The 21,351-nt window shown below is 45.3% G+C and overlaps 1 protein-coding gene across 1 annotated transcript in view; it reads right to left on the bottom strand.

Annotated features, from left to right (window-relative positions):
- SORCS2 (sortilin related VPS10 domain containing receptor 2) overlaps positions 1–21,351 on the bottom strand; it is an 813,167-nt gene that overhangs the window by 445,858 nt on the left and 345,958 nt on the right. The gene's annotated exons all lie outside the window — the stretch shown is intronic.

Below are 21,351 nucleotides of genomic sequence, written 5' to 3'. Positions count from 1 at the left end.
TACACTACACACGCAAACTTCGGAAGGTCCCAAAGCTTGTTCCCAAGCTGAGAGGGCCTGGGAATGCTGATGAGAGATGGAGCTCATCTTTGGAAGACTCAGAGCACTATGCTGTTTTCCAACTATGCTGTCTGATAGATGCATGGAGCAGCCATTGGCAAAAAATAGGGTAGATAGTAGGGGGGAAAAATCCTAATGAGGAGATCTGTTAGACTGAGGTATATACTCTGCTAAGGACAGTGAAGGAAACCACATCACTTGAGTCAACACTGGACAGGACAAAGCACCGGAGAATATACTGAATAATAATAAAGAGTTATACTAAATAGTAAAAATAGCACTTATTTGCCCAGCTCTTTACCTCTTTTGTGAATGTTAATTGGGATAGATATGAAGATATACACATCCAGCTCATAGTCTTATGATTTTATAGTATAAGGGCAAAGAACCTGTATTCAACTGAGCATGTGCTTAAGCCCATCCCTTTATGGAACTTTAGAATGTGCTTACGGGCTGTCTTTAATATGGATGCTTTGGTGAATGGGGGCCCCACACCTTCTCCACCAGAGGAACAGCTGTCATTTTTAAAGAGATGGAGATCAATTAAAGGGGGGGGGGAATGTGGAGAGTTAATCCAGCTACAGAAATACAATTATTTGGGGGCATTCCTGAATCAGGATTACCCTACTGGGGATGCATAAGCAGAAAGAAGCATAGTAAAATGATTCAATAACCTGAAGACGCTTTGCAATAAGTCTTGGCACTACTGTCTTTAAGATCTCAAAATGCACTTTTCAGCATTAGTCTCTCTGTTATTCATGGATGGGAACCTATCGACTGCAAAAGAAAAGAAAGTGTACACATGGGTGATGCTAAGTGTTTGAATAATAGATACCTTCCATTAGTTAGTAAAATTAATGTAAAAATGCACAGTAATCTATAAATCTGATTTAGAGATGGATGAGTAAAATAATGAATATGGATGATACTTTTAATGAATGTTACATGCAACAGCCATGAACATTAGCAAGTGTGAACATCAGTGAATGAATAGCAAGGCTTATAGTTCTGGATCTTGACAAGTCTAACTAGAGCTCCTCTTAGGCTTGGTCTACACTTACCTCCCAATTCGAACTAAGGTACGCAACTTCAGCTACGTGAATAACGTAGCTGAAATTCGAAGTACCTTAGTTCGAACTTACCTCGGTCCACACGCGGCAGGCAGGCTCCCCCGTCGACGCCGCGGTTCCCCCGTCGACGCCGCGGTACTCCTCTCGTCTAGCTGGAGTACCGCAGTCGACGGCGATCACTTCCTGGTTCGACTTATCGCGTCCAGACAAGACGCGATAAGTCGAACCCAGAACTTCGATTCCCAGCCGCCGAACTAGCGGCTGGGTGTAGACATACCCTTAGTGTGTGCATTGTTACTCCATTTTGAGATTAAAGAGTACCTACTGAGGCATTTAACCATTAAGCCCAAAATCTCTTATTTCTGTTATCTACACTTACCAGAGGATTGACATGTGGCAATCGATGCATCGGCAGTCGATTTAGTGGGTCTAGTGAAGCCTCGCTAAATCGACTGCAGATCACTCTCCTGTTGACTCCTATACTCCACCTAAAGGAGAAGCGCAAGGGTAGTCGATGGGAGAGCGTCCCCTGTCGATGTAGTGTAGTGTGGACCTAAGTAGATCTAAGTATGTTGAATTCAGCTATGTTATTCACGTAGCTGATGTTGTGTAACTTAGATCGATCTCCCCCCGTAGTGTAGACGAGGCCTTAGAATCATATAAGCGATGTGTTTCTTGTATGGTGAATATTTTTTAAATAGTAGTATTGTGTTATATTTGAACATGTTTCCATAACCAGGCTGTACTGATGATCTTTCCTGTGATTTCCCCGATGGGTGATGAGGAGAATGAAAAGCAGTGTTAGCATAAGATGATTAACAGGTGTGAAGGGAAAGCTCGGGAGTAGCATTGAAGTTGAGAGTCTTAGTTTCAAGGGAAGACAGCCAGATGTCAGGCTGAAAGTGTAGTCCATCTTCCAAGAAAACAAACCATAGAAACTGAAATCCCGAAGCAGCAGTCCTCCTTCCCTTCCAGCTGCTGCTGCTATCAGTCCAAACTTGCCTTCAGCTGTAGATTACTGCATCTACCCTCCTCTACAGCCTCGCAAAGCTGCTCATGTCCAAACTCAAGTATGTTACAATGTCACATCTGTTCATGAAAACATATTCATGTAAGACCCCTCCTGAAAGACTTCCAGTGGTTCTCCATTCACTTCCATAGCCACTACAAAATCTCTCTCCTCATCTTCAAGGGCCTTCAAAATCTGTTAAGTACATCAGAAGCAGGAAGCCTGCCAAACAATCAGTGGGGCCACTGGACAATTGAGATGATAAAGAAGCCCTCAAGGATGACAAGAACATTGTGGAGAAGCTAAATGAATTATTTGCATGTAAGGGACATTCCCACACTTGCGCCATTCTTTTTAGGTGACAAATCTGAGGAACTGTCCCAGATTGAGGTATCAGTACAGGAGGTTTTGGAACAAACTGTTTAATTAAACAGTAATAAATCACCAGGATCAGACGGTCATCACCCAAGAATTCTGAAGGACCTCAAATATGAAATTGCAGAACTGTGGTAAGTAACCTATTGTTTAAATCAGCCTCTGTACCAGATGATTGGAGGATAGCTAATGTAATGTTGATTTTTAAAAAAGGATCCTAAGGTGATGCTGGCAATTACAGGCTGGTAAGCCTAACTTCAGTACCTGGCAAAATGGTTGAAACTATAGTAAAGAACAGACTTATCAAACACATAGATGAATACGATTTGTTGGGGAAGAGTCAACATGGCTTTTGCAAAGGGAAATCATGCCTCACCAATCTATTAGAATTCTTTGAGGGGTCAACAAGCATGTGGACAAGTGTGGTCCAGTTGATATAGTATACTTGGACTTTCAGAAAGCCTTTGACAAGATCCCTCACCAAAGGCTCTTAAGCAAAGTTTACAGTCATGGGATAAGAGGGAAGGCCCTCTCATGGATCAGTATCTGGTTAAAATATAGGATACAAAGTATGATGGGTTGGATTACAGAAACCCCCTTGGCGCTGCCAACTGATGTGCCAAGACTACTTCTGCCCGTGCTTTGCCTGCCAGCTTGGGACTCCAGCACCCTGTCTTGTTGAGCCAAACACGCCAGTCTGCTCTAACACAGACCCAGGGTCTGAACCACGTGCCCCAAAGCTGCAGACTTAACTGAAAGCAACTTAAGAAGTGTTCCTGTCTTTAACACTCAGATGCCCAACTCCCAATGGGGTCCAAACCCCAAATAAATCTGTTTTACCCTGTATAAAGCTTATAGGGCAAACTCATAAATTGTTCGCCCTCTATAACACTGATAGAGAGATATGCACAGCTGTTTCCCCCCCCCCAGGTATTAATACATACTCTGGATTAATTAATAAATATTAAGTGATTTTATTAAATACAGAAAGTAGGATTTAAGTGGTTCAAAGTAATAGCAGACAGAACAAAGTGAATTACCAAGCAAAATAAAATAAAACACGCATGTCTAAACCTAATACAGTAAGAAAACTGAATACAGATGAAATCTCACCCTCAGAGATGTTCCAGTAAGCTTCTATCACAGACTGGACACCTTCCTAGTCTGGGCACAATCCTTTCCCCTGGTACAGCCCCTGTTCAGCTTAGGTGGTAGCTAGGGGATTTCTCATGATTGCCCTTCCCTTTGTTCTGTTCCACCCCCTTATATGGCTTTGGCACAAAGCGGGAATCTTTTGTCTCTCTGGGTTCCCACCCCCCCCCCCTTCTAAATGGAAAAGCACCAGGTTTAAGATGTACTTCAGTACCAGGTGACATGGTCACATGTCCTGTGAGACCCCAAGCCTTCATTCCTCCCAGCCTGACTCACAGGAAGGCCTGCCTGCAAACAGAGCCATCCACAGTCAATTGTCCTGGTTGATGGGAGCCATCAAGATTCCAAAACACAATTAATGGCCCACACTTTGCATAATTACAATAGGCCTTCAGAGTTATATTTCATATTTCTAGTTTCAGATACAAGAGTGATACATTTATACAAATAGGATGACCACACTCAGTAGATTATAAGCTTTGTAGCGATACCTTACAAGAGACCTTTGGCATGAAGCATATTTTAGTTACATTATAGTCACACTCATCAGCATACTTTCATAAAATCATATAGAGTGCAATGTCACACAAAGGTTAAAAATAAATGGTCAGTTTTCACAGTGGAGAGAGGTAAGTAGTGGGGGCCCACATGGATCTGTACCAGAACCAGTGCTATTTAACATATCCACAAATGATCTGGAAAAGGAGTAAACAGTGAGGTTGCAAAGAATGCAGACAATTCAAAATTACTTAAGACAATTAAATCCAAAGTTTACTGTGAAGAGTTACAAAGGGATCTCACAAAACAGCGGCCGGAGCCCCTGACCTTTTAAATCATCTCCGGAGCTCTGCCACCACTGCCCCGGGGTAGCAGCGGCAGGGCTCCGGCGGTGATTTAAAGGGCCCGGGGCTCCCCACAGTGGCAGAATCACCGAGCCCTTTAAATCCCTACCCGAGCCCAGCTGCCGGAGCTCCAGCGGCGCTTTAAAGGACCAGGAGCGGCTGGAGCCCTGGGCTCTTTAAATCACCGCTGGGGAAGCCAGTCCGGTTGGGCATGGCGTACCGGCTCTTGCCAATATGCCGTACCGGACCAGCTTACTTTCACCTCTGATAGATCCCCCATTAGTATCAGATCTTGTGTTTTAGATATTTTTGTTATTTGTCCTAAAAAGATCTTGGAGTCATTGTGGAAAATTTTCTGAAAACATATGCTGAATGTGCAGCTGCAGTGAGTCAATGACGTTAACAGAATGTTATGACCCATTAGCTATTCCTTTCCTAATGAGACAGAAAATAACAATGCCACTAGATAAATCCATGGCACACTTACACCTTAAATACCATATGCAGTTCTGGTCACCCCATCTCAAAAAAGATAGATTAGAATTAGAAAAGGTACAGAGAAGGGCAACAAAAATGACTAGGGATAAGGAACAGCTTTCATACGAGGAGGGATTAAAAAGACTGGGACTGTTCATCTTAGAAAAGATATGGCAATGGGGGATATGAGAGAGGTCTATAAAATCAATGACTAGGGCAGAGAAAGTGAATAAGTTTTATTTACCCCTTCACACAACACAAGAACCAGAGGTCACCCAATAAAATTAATAGGCAGCAGGTTTAAAACAAACGTAAGGTTGGATATTAGGAAACAGTATTTCACTAGGAGGGTGGTGAAGCACTGGAATGGGTTACCTAGGGAGATGGTGGAATCTCCATCCTTAGAGGTTTTTAAGGCCTGGCTTGACAAAGCCCTAGCTGGGATGATTTAATTGGTGTTGGTCATGCTTTGAGCAGGGGATTGGACTAGATGACTTCCTGAGGTCTCTTCCAACCCTAATCTTCTATGATTCTATGATAAGGAAGTACTTCTTCACACAACGCAAGTCAACCTGTGGGACTTGTTGCCAGGGAATGTTGTCATGGTCCAAAGTACAAGTGGGTTTTAAAGGAATTAAAAAGGTCATGGAGGATAGGTCCACCAATGGCTATTAGGGAAAATGGTGAGGGGGACAATCCCAGGCGCTGGGTGTCCCTAAACCTCTGACTGCCAGAAGCTGGGACTGGATGAAAGTTGATAATTGCCCTGTTCTGTTAATCCCCTCTGAAGCATCTGGCACCAGCCACTGCTGGAAGACAGGGTACTAGGCAAGATGGACCATTGGTCTGACCCTGCATGACCATTCTTATATTCTTCACTTACTTACTATTTACCTTTATCATCTCATCCCTCCCTGTACCTAACATGCTCCCTCTCTGCCAATTGAGACCTCGGCCTTGGCTACACTTGCGAGTTAAAGCGCAATAAAGAAGCCCCGGACACCCTAGCTCACTCCCTGTCCACGCTGGCAAGGCACGTAGAGCTCTCTGACTCTGCAGCTACAGCGCTGCTGGTACTCCACCTCGGCGAGTGGAATAATGTTTGCTGCACCCCTGCTGGAACGCCGTGGCACCAGTGTGAACGAGGTGTTGCGTTACTGCGCTGTGATCAGCCTCCAGAAATGTCCCATAATCCCCTTAAGTCAAGTGGCCACTCTTGTCATTGTTGTGAAATCGGCTGCAGGAATGCGGAAATACCCTTTCAGAGCTCTGTTTCAGAGAAGACGGCTGCTTATCAGCTCCAAGAAAAAGCAAACATTTACTGTTTGCTTTGAGTGAGTGAGAGAGAGGCGGGGAGGGGGGAGGAGCGGGGTCTGAACTTACAATACAGCATGCTAACATACTCTCAGCACCCCAAAAACCCACTCTCTCTCCCCCCACATACACACAACACACTCCCTGTCACACTCCACTCCACTCCCCCCCCCCCATTTGAAAAGCACGTTGCAGTCACTTGCAGTGGCATTGGGAGCAGTGCATTATGGGCAGCTATCCCAGCATGCAAGTGCCGCAAATGTGGCCATGCCAGTGCGCTTGAAGCTGTCAGTGTGGACAGACTGCAGCGCTTTCCCTACTGCGCTCTATGAAGGCGGGTTTAACTCACAGCGCTCTACATCTGCAAGTGTAGCCATGCCCCTCGTCTCAACCCCCAATTCCCTTTTCTTCTCTGTTGGAGGCAGATCTTATGCAGCTCTTGTACCTCCTTCCTAGCACCTCACTGATTCCCATCCCTTTTCAAAATGCAGTTCACATCTCCTAGGCTACCAACCCATCAGTATATTGCTGACATATTTCCATACCCACTGTTACTATTTCCCTTCACCGGCCCTTTGTGCTCTGCTGACCTTACCAGCATTGATACTTTGTTGTGACTATTGTGCACTGTGAGGTGGGCGCATGAATAAGATGATGTAAAATTAACAAATGAGAATCACTTTATCTATAAAATGCTTTGAGATCTTCAAAGTTGGGTAAATGTTATCCCCTATTTACAGATAAGGCATGGAGAAGTTAAAGGGCTTGTCAAACGAAGTCCTTGCTTCCCTAAGTTGTACTGCATTATGTATAAGTATTCTGACCTCTTTACTTCTCCGTTCCCCTTATGCTCCCAACTTCTCCATCCTTCTGCAACAGGACTTTTTCAGGCCATTCTCCTACTCAGCCTTTCCCACACTCGAATATCACTATTTTGTCTGTAGACACTCTCTTTCTATCAACTACCTCACTCAGCCTCCCCAAACCCAAATGTCATGAAAACCTATGCCTTGACCTGATGCTGCTACTTATTCTGCTTGCTTAGTTTCCTAGATGTTGTTAGTTCAGTTTGCCTGGCCTGAACTAACAGACAACTGATTGGTGTGCTTTAATTGTTTGTGTTATTTATTAGTATAACTATTGTTTCTAGGAAGGTGTTTTCTGTCTTATTTAGCACAACTGACTTTTGTTTCATTTTATTCTTTCCATCCTAGGAAGAGTAGCTTGCGCTTTATCCCCATGTTAAGTAGTTAAAATCTGGAAGCTTGCCAGATTCTGTGGTGCTGTGGATTCATTTCCTAACTAGACATGTAATTCTTGGAGCTCAACTCAAGACAATAAAATGTATAAAAACCTTTGACTATAGTAAAACTCCTCACTAAGTGACAGAGTCCCTTTCACATACAGAAATCAGAGCAAACCTGTTGGTAATGAGAAAGTGCAGACAGTAATTATTTTATTACAAGCCTGGAAATGATGCATAATTTAATTTTTGAAAATTCATGTAATAGTGATTGAATAATAATTTCTTCAGGTCTGACGTCATTAGAGCCCCATTTGTATACAATATCCCTCAATAACATATTTATCCACTTGTCACTGAAGCAGAACAATATTCCAAATGTCTGGTCTTTGACAGCCAGTACTCTGTTTATGACAATTATTTTGATGTACTCCAGAGATTGTGGAAGAAAATGGATACAGGGAATCACTAAAGAAAAAGGGAAATCTAACAGCAATGTTACAGTGTTTCAAAAGGTAGCATACCATGGCAAATTTAATTAGTGAATCTTTGCCATGTACATTGAATGAAACACAGAAAAAACTGTTCTAGACTTCCTAGAGAGTTCACAGGAAGGTCAGGGCCACAGATGTCAATACCCAACAACAGACACATTTGACTAGAAGGCTGACCGACTACCAGAAAGTTATCCCTGTGGAATGAAAGTGGATTTGTGAAAGCTTCAGGTTACTAGCTGGGAACTGAACAACCAGGGAGAATGAGAACAACCAGACAAACCATATTATATTTCCCACTATACTCCCACATCACAAAAGGCTTGACCTTGAAAGAAGTTAATCCTAACAAATCCACATTACAAAACTTTTCCACAAAATTCATACAATCATTTTATTGTTTGTGTATGGGTATCTATCCCACACAAAGCTTTAAAATGTGGTGTGTCTAACATACATTGAAAGATTAGCAAGACTACTACAGCTTAAGATACACTTCAAGATATTCTATAACCAAAGGGAACGGATTTGTTCCAAAGTCCTTAAATTTTTTAAAATAAATCAATTTATTTCAAATGAAACCCTGTATGGTGCTTTTATTTTATGCAATCATTATAGTTAAAGGTCAATAAAAGTTTCTACTCTAAACTCATATATATGATGTTCCTTAGAATCGTAAAATCTATCATTTCATGATCAGTTTCACCCAAATTGCCTTCCACCTTCAGATTCATTACCAATTCCTCCCTCTTGGTCAGAATCAAGTCTAAAATGGTGCCTCCCTGATTAATTCCTCCACTTTCTAGGACAAAAAGTCTCCAGTACACTCCAAGAACTTACTTGAAATTTTGTGTTTTACCATATTACTGTTCCACAGATTTCTGGGTAGTTGAATGGGTCCCCCATTAGTATCAGATTTTGTGTTTTGGATATTTTTGTTATTTCTCCTAGAAATGCCTCACCCACCTCCTCTTTCTAATTTTCTTGTCTATAGTTGAGCCCTACCACAACAACACCCCTATTTTTACCCCTTTTATCTTTACCCACAGACTCTCAACTGATCTGCCGCACACCTCCTTCCAGACCTCAGAACAAGTGTATATATTCTTGATGTATAGTGCAACGTCCTCCCTTTTTACCTTGCCTGACCTTCATGAACAAGCTATACCCCCTATACCAATATTCCTGTCATAAGTCTTCTCCCACCAAGTCTCTGTAATACCAATTATGTCATAATTTAGCTTATATACTAATACTTCTAATTCTTCCTGTTTATTTCCCATTCTCCTTGCATTTGTGTCTAGACATCTAAGATATTGAGCTGATTCTCCCACTGATTTCCCTCTCATTGCCTATTCATCAAGTTGTCTTTTAGCACCTGGAGTAACCTACACAGTCCAATGGGAATGGAGCCATGGAGAGCCTTGAAAATTAGGAGAGTTTTAAAAATATATGTTTCTTTAATCTTTTCTGGTGTGTTTTATTTTACTACTTTCATCTAAAGTAAAATAGATAAATAAAAATAAAAATGTGCAGTCAGTAAATGAACTAGACCCATTTAGAAATACTAAAATATTAATATAAATAGCTGTGCTGTTAATTTGCACTCCAATTCAGCAAAGCACTTAAGCATGTGTTTGAGTCCATCCTTATAAAGCAAAGTACTTCAGCATATGCTTAATCCCAATGGACAGCTGGAGAATTGGAGGGGATTCAGGAAAGAGTTTCAACAATCATTAGGTGCATGGAAAAAACCTCATATGAAGAGTGACTGAAAATATTGGGATTGTTTATCTTATAAAGAAGACAAATAAGAGGGGCCTGACGAAAGTCTGGCATAGAGAAGTTAGATCTGGAGCTTCTGTTCCCAGTGTCTCATAAATAAGTCTCCATGTTTGTCACGGAGGTCATGGAAGTCATGGATTCTGTGACTTTCTGTGACCTCTGTGGGGCTGGCCCGGGAACTACCTGAGCAGCTTGGGCAGCCCCTTGGCCAGTCCCACCAGTTGCTGCTGGGGCAGTCTCAGGCCCCCCGCCTCTACCCCCAGCAGCAGGAGTTTGGGTGGGGGGGGGGCTCAGGGCTGGGGCTGCAGGGCGGTGCTTACCTGGGGGGGAGGGCTCCCCGGAAGGACAACAGGAACTCCCCTCCCTCAGCTCCTAGCTCCACGTGCTGCCTCTGCCCACAGGCACCTCCCCTGCAGCTCCCATTGGCCGCAGTTCCCAGCCAATGGGAGCTGCAGAACCAGGGCTTGGGGCACAGCAGAAGCAGCACATAGAGCTAGGAGCTGGAGGTCGCTGCTTCCCAGGAGCCAGGTAGGGAACCTGCCCCAGCTCCGTCCACCCCCTCCCCCAGCACCTGCGGTGCCCCCAGGCTGTGATCCCCCTCCCCCCCCCCCGAGCACCTACGGTGCACCCCCGAGCCGCACCCCCTCTGCAGGCCACCGCCACCCCCGAGCACGTGCAGCACCCTCCCTTGGGCTGCCTCCAAGCCCCGCTGCACCCCCCAGGCTGCACCCCCTCCCAAAGTTTTAGTCAGGGGTATACAGTAAAAATCATGGACAGGTGACTGGCTGTGAATTTTTGTTTACTGTCCCGTGACGTGTCCATGACTTTTAGTAAAAATACCTGTGACTAAAACGTAGCCTTACTCAAAAACACAAGAAAAATGGTACATTCAGTGAAATTAAAAAGATGGCAAATTCAACCTGATAAAAGGAAATACTTTTTCAAACAACACATAACCAAACTGTACAGCTTACTGCCACAGGACGATGATTAAGCCAAAAATTAGCGTGATTCAAAAAAGGGACTGGGCATTTACATGGAATAAAAGAATATCCAGAGTTATAATATTAACACATTTTGGAAAAGATATTAAGCCTCATGTTTCAAGGCTTAAACCAATCTCTAATTACAAGAGATTTGGAGGTTTTTTGCATATTCCTCTGAAGCATCTGGCACTGGCCACTGCTGGAGAGAGGATACTGGACTCAATAAACTATGGGTCTGATCTAGCTCCTGTGTTCCTCTGCCTAGCACATTCCAAACTGTAAGCATATGAGTATTCCCATTAAGGACAATGGGACTATTCACATTCTTAAATTTAAGTATGTACTGAAGGGCTTTGTTGGATCTGGGACTAAATGAATGGCTCACTGTGATAGCAGAGGTCCACCTCATGAAGGGCATGTTGGGCCTGATTCATCATCCATTACTTATTTCATTTTTATTTTTATTTGATTTACCATAGTGCCTAAGAGTCATGGACTGGGAAGGAGTCGTCTAACCAACAGGAGCAACTAGCACCAAACTAATACAGCCAATGGTCCTTCCTTCACCCTGGCCCTCCCTGCCCTAATATATCCCCTTCTGGGGCCACAAGCATTGTTAGCACTTTTAGCCATCACCACCCTTATGCCCTCCTGTCAAGGCTGTATCCCCACTTTGAACTTTAGGGTACAAGTGTGGGGGCCTGCATGAGGACTTCTAAGCTTAACTACCAGCTTAGTTCTGGTCCGCTGCCACCATTCCCTACCCTGGGAAGCTTTTAGAAACCTCTCACCAATTCCCTGGTGAATACAGATCCAAACTCCTTGGATCTTAAAACAAGGAGAAATTGACCCTTCCCCCCTCCTTCCTTTCACCAACTCCTGGTGAATACAGATCCAAACCCCCTTGGATCTTAAAACAAGGAGAAATCAATCAGGTTCTTAAAAAGAAGGCTTTTAATTAAAGCAAAAGGTAAAAATCATCTCTGTAAAATCAGTATGGAAAATAACTTTACAGGGTAATCAAACTTAAAGAGCTCAGAGGAACCCCCTCTGTCTTAGGTTCAAAGTACAGCAAACAAAGATAAACACTCTAGTAAAAGGTACATTTACAAGTTGAGAAAACAAAGTAAAACTAAGACGCCTTGCCTGGCTTTTTACTTACAAGTTTGAAATATGAGAGACTTGTTTAGAAAGATGGGGAGAACCTGGATTGATGTCTGGTCCCTCTCAGTCCCAAGAGCGAACAACAACCTTAAACAAAGAGCACACCAAAGCCTTCCCCCCCCCCCAAGATTTGAAAGTATCTTGTCCCCTTATTGGTCCTTGGGGTCAGGTGTCAGCCAGGTTACCCGAGCTTCTTAACCCTTTACAGGTAAAAGGATTTTGGAGTCTCTGGCCAGGAGGGATTTTATAGTACTGTACACAGGAGAGCTGTTACCCTTCCCTTTATAGTTATGACACCTCCAGTGCTGAAAGATGGACTATTCCTGTTTCCTACATGGGTGTTCTGGTCAGTTGCCTAATCCTCCCACAAAGAAACTACACCTACAAGCTGCCAGTCTCTTCCTTCTTCTCTCCTACCTATCCACTGCAGATTTTTATACCATGCTTGTCAGTATAGTAGTTGAGAAAATAACTAGGTGAAACCCTCACCCATCTCCCTTCAAGCTAACAGTTTCCCCCCTAACACCCTATAGCCAAGTACTCTGACTTGCCTGCTGGCTACCTGAACCTGCCTGCTATTTCCTTAACAAGAGCATGACTGACTCAGCGCTCACCCCTTGGAATGTTCAGTTCCCAGGACACCTGCATCTGGAAACCATGCAGTGTTTTAAGGGCTAATTCCAAATTTGTTTGTTTGTTTCAGGGCGTTTGAAATCAGACTCTCTAGCAATTATGGGGCTATTTGAAAATGTGACTCAATGTTATTTCATGATTCTCTCTCTCTGTGTCTGACTCTCCGTAGTTTATTTTTGTCAATATTTTGTATTTGGGTGCTCTTCCAAACCACATCTATCTGAAAGGAAAATGAAAGGAAAAAAGCAGGCATTCAGATACAGTCTGAAAACATGTAAGTGAATGCCTCAATATGCCCACTGAAATCACTAGTTGTCTTTCCACTGACTTCAGCTGGCATTGGATCAGATCAATTCAGCTTAAAATTCTGATTAATTTTTGGTGATTTAATGTACCTTGCTACCCCTGATTATCATCAATTTTATTGGGTGAAGTAGATCCTACTGTTATATGCTATGGGATCTTCCGAGCTGCAAACAACTTCATAATGTACTGCAGACTAAGGCCTGGTCTACACTAGGAGTTTATATCGAATTTAGCGCCGTTACATCGAATTAACCCTGCACCCGTCCACACCACGAAGCTATTTAGTTCGAAATAGAGCTCTTTTAAATTCGACTTCTGTACTCCTCGAAAACGAGAGGAGTAGCGCTAAATTCGAAATGGCAATATCGAATTAGGCTAGGTGTGGATGGAAATCGACGGTAATAGCTCCGGGAGCTATCCCACAGTGCACCACTCTGTTGACGCTCTGGACAGCACTTCGAGCTCGGATGCTCTGACCAGCCACACAGGAAAAGCCCCGGGAAAATTTGAATTCCTTTTCCTGTCTGGCCAGTTTGAATCTCATTTTCTGTTTGGACAGCGTGGAGAGCTCAGCAGCACTGGCAACGATGCAGAGCTCTCCAGCAGAGATGGCCGTGCAATCTAATAGAAAGAGGGCCCCAGCATGGACTGATCGGGAAGTCTTGGATCTCATCGCTGTGTGGGGCGATGAGTCCGTGCTTTCAGAGCTGCGCTCCAAAAGAAGGAATGCAAAGATCTACGAGAAGATCTCTAAAGCCATGGCAGAGAGAGGATACAGCCGGGATGCAACGCAGTGCCGCGTGAAAATCAAGGAGCTGAGACAAGGCTACCAAAAAACCAAAGAGGCAAACCGACGCTCTGGATCCCAGCCCCACACATCACGTTTCTACGAGGCACTGCATTCCATCCTAGGTGCGGCTGCCACCACTACCCCACCAGTGACCGTGGACTCCGAGGATGGGATATTGTCCATGGCCGGTTCCTCGTCGGAAATGTTAGCTGACGGGGAAGATGAGGAAGGAGATGAGGAGGACGAGGCAGTCGACAGCGCTTGCACCGCTGATTTCCCCGACAGCCAGGAGCTTTTCATCACCCTTACCGAGATCCCCTACCAACCGTCCACAGCCCTTACCCCGGACACGGAATCAGGGGAAGGATCAAGCTGTGAGTGCTTTAAACATCTAAACATTTAATTTTAACATAACTGGAATATTTATATTGTTAAGAATGGGCTTTTCATTCACTCATTTAAACATAGAAACTTTTATTTATAACAAAACAGGAATATTAACTATATTAGCAATTTGGTGTTCATGATTTATTTGGCTTAGTCAACTATTTAGTCCTAACTATGTATAGAAAATCAAATAATGTCCGGATATTCATGATTAGGCCACCACAGGACGCTCCACTCTGTAGTCCCTTATGCTGCACTTAAAGGAAAAGACGGTCAATGTGCCCGGGAATGGACAGAGAGTCCTCCTGGGATAGCTCGGCATAGCTCTCCTGGAGGTACCGCTCAAGCATGCGCATCAGGTTCCGCGGCAGGGCGATCTTGTTCGGTCCACCATGGTAACACACGTTCCCACGCCATGAGTCCATTAGGTAGTCCTGGATCATGGCACGGCACAGCATGGCGGCATACGGCCCTGGCCTCTGCATGGTCTCCCGAAGCATCCTTCCCCTCTCGGTCTCCGAGATCCTCATGAGAGTGATATCACACATGACGCCCTGCTTTAAATTAGGGAGGGGAATGTTAGTATTGGGACTGCTTTGCAGCCACGCGGTGGAGGCGGCAGAGGGGCAGCATACAGGGAGCTTTCCCGGGGACAGCTGCGAGGTGGTGGGACAGGGGCAGAGCTCATGCTTCCCTGACTGCTGCCAGCAGAGAGTGGCCTTGCATTCAGTGCGAAAGGAGCCCAGTGCTACTATTACATTTTTAAGCTGTCACAAGTCTACGGCTTACCATGCTTTCCTGCAACAGAAGTAGAGGTGTCCTGCAATGCTTCTCTGATCGCAACTGCAGGACCCCAGTCACTGAAGGCGAGGGCCGAAAATTCGACCTTGTCCTGAGTGCGCATGTGAAAGGTCCAGTGCATGGTGTTCACAGAGAAAGACTATGTTCTTTGTTAGCAACTTCATTTATCTGTCTCAGGAATTCACTACCTTTTTCCCATTCCCACAGACACATCTGCGACTGTCTCCCAACCCAGCCTGGCATCACACTCCCAGAGGCTAGCGCAGATTAGGAGAAGGAAGAGGAAGACGCGTGAAGACATGTTTTATGAACTTATGGACTGCTCACGAGAGCAGGCAGCCCAGACGACACAGTGGAGGGAGAACTTGTCACAAATGCACAGAGCAGTCATGGAACGGGAGGAGAGGTGGCGCCAGGAGGACCAGCAGGCTACTCAAACCATGCTTGGACTAATGAGGGAGCAAACGGAGACGCTCCGGCGCCTAGTGGATGTTCTGCAAGACCGGAGGCAGGAGGACAGAGCCCTGCTGCTGTCTATCTCTAACCGCCCTCCCCCGCCACCAAGTCCCACACCCCCCTCACCAAAAGTCCAAAGAAGGAGGGGCGGCAAGGGCCGTTAAAACTTTCAGTCGGCCCCTGCACACTGCTGCAGCACTGGAAGGCTCTCGTTCCACAAAGTTTGAAAAGTCCTTTCCTATCCATCTCACACTAGCCCACGTCCAAGTTTCCTCCCCCCCCCTTTTCATGTGCGGTTCATAATAAAACATCTGTTTCTGTTAAGTACTGTTTCCGAGAGTGTCTTTTAGAGGGGATTCTGTCTGAAGGGGGGGAAGGGGTTTGTTACTTGGACAGGACAGTCACCTGTAGCAGGCTACAGAGGCGGGGGCAGGTCCAGCATCAGGACACATACACAGTGCAGTCACCAGTTACCCTGGTCAGTCTGGGAGGCGGTTTTCATGTTCTGGGGTGCGAGGGGGTTGATCTGTGACTTTGTGGCGGGGGAGGGCAGTTAGAGATCTTCTGCCACGGTCCTTATCCTGGATCACAGAGCCACGCAGCAGGGGGTCTGTTACCCTCCGCCCCCTGTCAGAAAGTCACTTGGCCGACACATACACGCATTCCCGCCCAGGACTGCTGGCAGGCTGCGTTGAAACAACCAATCCAGCACTGCGGAGCCTGTCATTCCCGGAGTTTAGAAGCATCATTTGCATCAGAACACTAAACCCGCCCCCCGCCACAGTCTGCGTCCCCGGTTTAAAACATTCCCGCGAAAACAGTAAGAAAGAGAACCTTGTTCATTAACAAAACGGAACAGATTTTATTTGTTGGGAAGGTGGGGAAGGGGGTATGTAACTTGGAAGGATAGTCAACAGTAACTGGGTAAAGAAACGGGGGCAGGTTCAGCATCTGTGTCCACAAAGTAAACAGTCACTGGAGACCCTGCTCAGTCAGGAACCCCTGGCTTTCAAAGCCTCCCTGATGCACAGCGCGTCCCGCTGGGATCTTCTAATCGCCCGGCTGTCTGGCTGGGCGTAATCAGAAGCCAGGCTATTTGCCTCAACCTCCCACCCCGCCATAAAGGTCTCCCCCTTGCTCTCACACAAATTGTGGAGCACACAGCAAGCAGCTATCACAATGGGGATATTGGTCTCGCTGAGATCACAGCGAGTGAGTAGGCTTCTCCATCTCCCCTTGAGACGGCCAAAAGCACACTCCACCACCATTCTGCACTTGCTGAGCCGGTAGTTGAATAGTTCTTTCCCTGAGTCCAGTGCGCCAGTGTAGGGCTTCATGAGCCAGGGCATGAGCGGGTATGCAGGGTCCCCGAGGATGACTGTAGGCATCTCCACATCCCCAACAGTTACTTTGTGGTCCGGGAAGTAAAGACCTTCCTGCAGCCGTCTAAACAGACCAGAGTTCCTGAAAACCCGAGCGTCATGAACCTTGCCAGGCCATCCAACGTTGATATTAGTAAAACGTCCCCGATGGTCCACCAGTGCTTGCAGCACCATGGAAAAGTATCCCTTTCGGTTGATGTACTGGCTGGCCTGGTGGTCCGGTCCCAGGATAGGGATGTGAGTCCCATCTATAGCCCCACCGCAGTTTGGGAATCCCATCTCGGCAAAGCCATCTATGATGAGCTCCACATTTCCCAGGGTCACTACCTTAGATAGCAGTAGCTTGACGATTGCCTTGGCTACTTGCATGACAGCAACCCCCACGGTAGACTTGCCCACACCAAAGTGGTTAGCGACGGACCGGTAGCTGTCTGGCGTTGCGAGCTTCCAGAGGGCTATGGCAACTCGCTTCTGGACAGTCAGGGCTGCCCGCATCCGGGTGTCCTTTCGCTTCAGGGCAGGGGACAGCAACTCACACAGTTCGAGGAAAGTCCCCTTCCGCATGCGAAAGTTGCACAGCCACTGGGATTCATCCCAGACCTGCAGCACTATGCGGTCCCACCATTCCGTGCTTGTTTCACGGGCCCAGAATCGCCGTTCAACAGTATCCACAAGACCCAGTGACAGCGAGATGTCCTGGGCGCTGGGTCTCATGATCTCTGAGAGGTCGGAGCTAGTGTCCGACTTCATGCCGTCACGGTGGTGCCGTAGCCTCCTCTCATGATTTATCTGCAGCTGCCTCTGGTACAGGTGGATGAGAAGCTGCGATGCATTGAGAACTGCCACAACTGCAGCGATGGTCGCAGCGGGATCCATGCTCGCACTGCTGTGGCGTCCGCGTTGTCAGTAATCAGAAAAGCGCGCGAACTGATTTCCCGCCGGCGCTTTCAGGGAGGGAGGGAGGGCGGGAGTGACGGACGGATGACGACAGGCGCCCAAAAGCACCCTCGACACATTTTTTTACCCAGAAGGCATTTGGGGCTCGACCCAGAATTCCAATGGGCAGCGGGGACTGCGGGAACTGTGGGATAGCTGCCCACAGTGCACCGCTTCCAATGTCGACGCTTGCCCCGTTAGTGTGGACTCACCAAGTCTCACAAAGTCGAATTACTGTCCTTAGTGTGGACACACACGTTCGACTTTGTAATATCGATTCCACATAGTCGAATTAACTAAAATCGAAGTACTCTCGTAGTGTAGACAAGGCCTAAATCTCAGTTATGAAAACCTGAGATAAAGCAATGTAGTAACAGGTCATTCTTCATAACCCAAAAACAGTAGGGAAACAGTTGGATACACTGTGCAGAGAGAAAGTTTCTTTTCCAGTTACATGCCCGAACTCCTATGAGTGACCAAAACCAGTACTGATTATATTTCACACACAAAAAAACCAAAAACACATGCCCCCAAATCCATTATTTTTCCTTTTACAAAGCAGCATACTAGGGTAGGTCTACACTTACCCGGTAGTTCGGCGGCAAGCAAATCGAACTTCTGGGTTCGACTTATCGCATCTTGTCTGGACGCGATAAGTCGAACCCGGAAGTGCTCGCCGTCGACTGCGGTACTCCAGCTCGGCGAGAGGAGTACGCAAAATCGACGGGGGAGCCTGCCTGCCGTGTCTGGACCATGGTAAGTTCGAACTAAGGTACTTCGAACTTCAGCTACGTTATTCACGTAGCTGAAGTTGCGTACCTTAGTTCGAATTGGGGGATTAGTGTAGACCTGCCCCTAGATATAGCCAAATAATAGGTTTTATAAAATCAGCAAGAGCAGAAACAAGATTAGTGTTGCCATCGGTCTGATTCACTATTTTCTCCATGAGGGCTATAAAATATTCTTCATTTCCTGCTACCTCACCACAGCAACATAATGCAATTAGCTTGTTCAAGATTTTTGTTTGCAATGTCTACAACATTGTCTTACATTTCCATTGACAATAATGGCAGGAGATAGTAAGCACAGTTAGGTTGCCTCTTTGCTGTTCTTCTTGGGACAAAATGTAAATGCCATCCACATCATTTCAAGGACTGTTTGGGATTTACCTCCACTACTATTCAGTAAACAAAGACAAAATGTAACTCAGAATAAAACAATGTCAGCTTCATAGGTTGGTTTCCTTTTTATATTGCATTGTTATCTTGTGGTCTTATTAAGCTTAAGTTTAAGCAGGGTAATAAGTTTTGTATTAACCGATAAGAACATGCCACTGATTTGAACTTTAACATGTCACACAGCCTTCTCTCCAAAAACAGAACTGTATTCTAATGTAGTATAACTTTGTTTTTATATATCAAACACTACACTGAATTAAAAGTGTCTATTCTATTGTCTTTAAAATATGTTATTTCCCTCATACATCAATTATTTTAAGCTACCCAGAGCAGGGACTAACTTTCTATGTTTGTACAACACTTAACACAATCAGGCCCGATCCTATTTGTTGCTTCTGGAAATAGGTAGTGGGGTCATGTCCACATGTCCTTACTTCATTTCTTAATTACACAATTGTCCTTAATCAGGCAAATTCCCACAGAAGCCAATGGGAGTTTGCCCATTTAAAGAAGGAGTGAAAACTAAGGACCACATCATGTCATGATCTCATAGGACCACTTTGGGAGTGTTGTAGAGGTGAACTAATCAAGTAGAACCACCAGGAAACACGGTGCTCCAGAAAGTCACAATATTTCTCAGACCACCCCAGTGCACAGTGGGAGCACAACCGCAGCATCCCACCCCCTTTGGAAGTTGGCCAAATTTCTCTGACTAGTGCACAGGCAAGCAGCAATGCCATGGCCCCAACTCTGTTCTGATACTTGTGGGATGCCTTGCACCCCTGGGGGCACTATCAAGGCTCAAGAGAGCATAGCGACTGCAAATGTGACTGGCTCCCGAGCAGGAGGTGCATATACACACCCACACAAAGCTAGCCACGTTCTGGCCCTCACTGGATGCCTCAGTATTTGACCCATTGATACTATTTTTTATACATCCTACCTCATTCAATGTACACTTCACAAAGCAGATTTTAGGAAAGCTTTTCAGGACAAGGGCTTTCATTTTTTATCTTGCCCAGAGCCAAGTACATTTTTGGTGTTTAAATAAAATAATAATAATAAATCACAAAGTGTGCATGGCCCAGTGGATGCATCCAAGACTCACCAACCATGTGCAGCACAGCGCAAGTTCACGCTGAAACATTGCTGATGAGTATTAAATAATTGTACCAGTTACACAAATTGCGCCAGTTCATTTAAAAAAATTGTACTAGTTACACAACGTGCAGAGGTTTGTGACTCTGTATAATCAAAACCAATGCTAATCAAACACCCAAATGCACTTCTCAGTAAGGGCTGCTTTTTCCATCCCAAACTTCAACTTCTTACACCAGCCATTTTGGCTGTAAAACTATTTTCAAGAATATTGTATAATGATGGGGAAAGGCTAGTTTTGTTTAATTTTCTAAATTCTCCTCCTAGTCAAAAACGTTTGAACCATTTTGGCTCCAAAATTCGGGGGAGGGGGAAAAGGGGTGGGGGGAAGAAACAACTTTGGGTAGAGACCAAGCCTGGACTATTAGAGCCTACAAGGAGTAATTTGGGGAAAATATAAGTAATTCAAAAGAGTGAATTAGAATGGAAACACTTAGGCAACCTTAGTTATAGCTGTCTGTTCTGTCCCAGGTATAGTTCCTTTGATAAAAGATTTAAGGTATTTATCAGGAAATACAGTTCCACTAAAATGTTATCTTCTCTTTTAGTAGTACACACAAAACAGTAAGACCTTGCTCTGAAAAAGCATTTACCCAAACCCTCTCAGGAGTCTGTAAAGAACATCTGGGTGATACATAGCGTATCAAGAGTCTACCTCAGAGCTGGCTGAGTACCAGCAAGCCTGATAAATGATCTCTAAATTATATCAGAGATAAATCTCTGGCCGGTTAATCCATAGTGACAACCGGTGGTGAAATAAAACACAGCCAGCAGGCTCATGGTGAGACTACAGACAAGCCCTTTCACATGATCATAGAATCATACAAACTTAGGGCTGGAAGGGACCTCAAGCACCAAGTAAACCTAAACCACCCCTGACAGGTGTTTGTCCAATCTGTTCTTAAAACCTCCAATGACAGGGATTCCACAACCTCCCTTGGAAGCCTATTCCAGGGCTTAACTATCCCCAGAGTTAGAAAGTGCTTCCTAATATCTAATCTTATGCTCAAATAAATCTGTTAGTCTTTAAGGTGCCACCGGACTCCTTGTTGTTTTTGTGGATACAGACTAACACGGCTACCCCTCTGATCCTTAATATCTAATCTAAATCTCCCTTGCTGCAGAGTAAGCCCATTGTTTCTTGTCCTATCTTTAGTGGATATGGAGAACAAAGTCTAACATAGAGTCTTATAGTCTTATAGAAGAAGTCTTATAGAAGTCTAACATATTGTAGACCAGGGGTCGGCAACGTTCGGCACGCGGCCAATGGGGGCGGCGAGAAGCGGCGCGGGCGAGCAATGTGCTGGCCACGGCTTCTCGCCACCCCCATTGGCCCGGGACGGCGAACCGCGG

The sequence above is a fragment of the Emys orbicularis genome, chromosome 5 (genome assembly GCF_028017835.1).
Source record: "Emys orbicularis isolate rEmyOrb1 chromosome 5, rEmyOrb1.hap1, whole genome shotgun sequence".
NCBI classification, from domain to species: domain Eukaryota; kingdom Metazoa; phylum Chordata; order Testudines; family Emydidae; genus Emys; species Emys orbicularis.
This window is presented reverse-complemented; position numbering and strand designations above follow the sequence as displayed.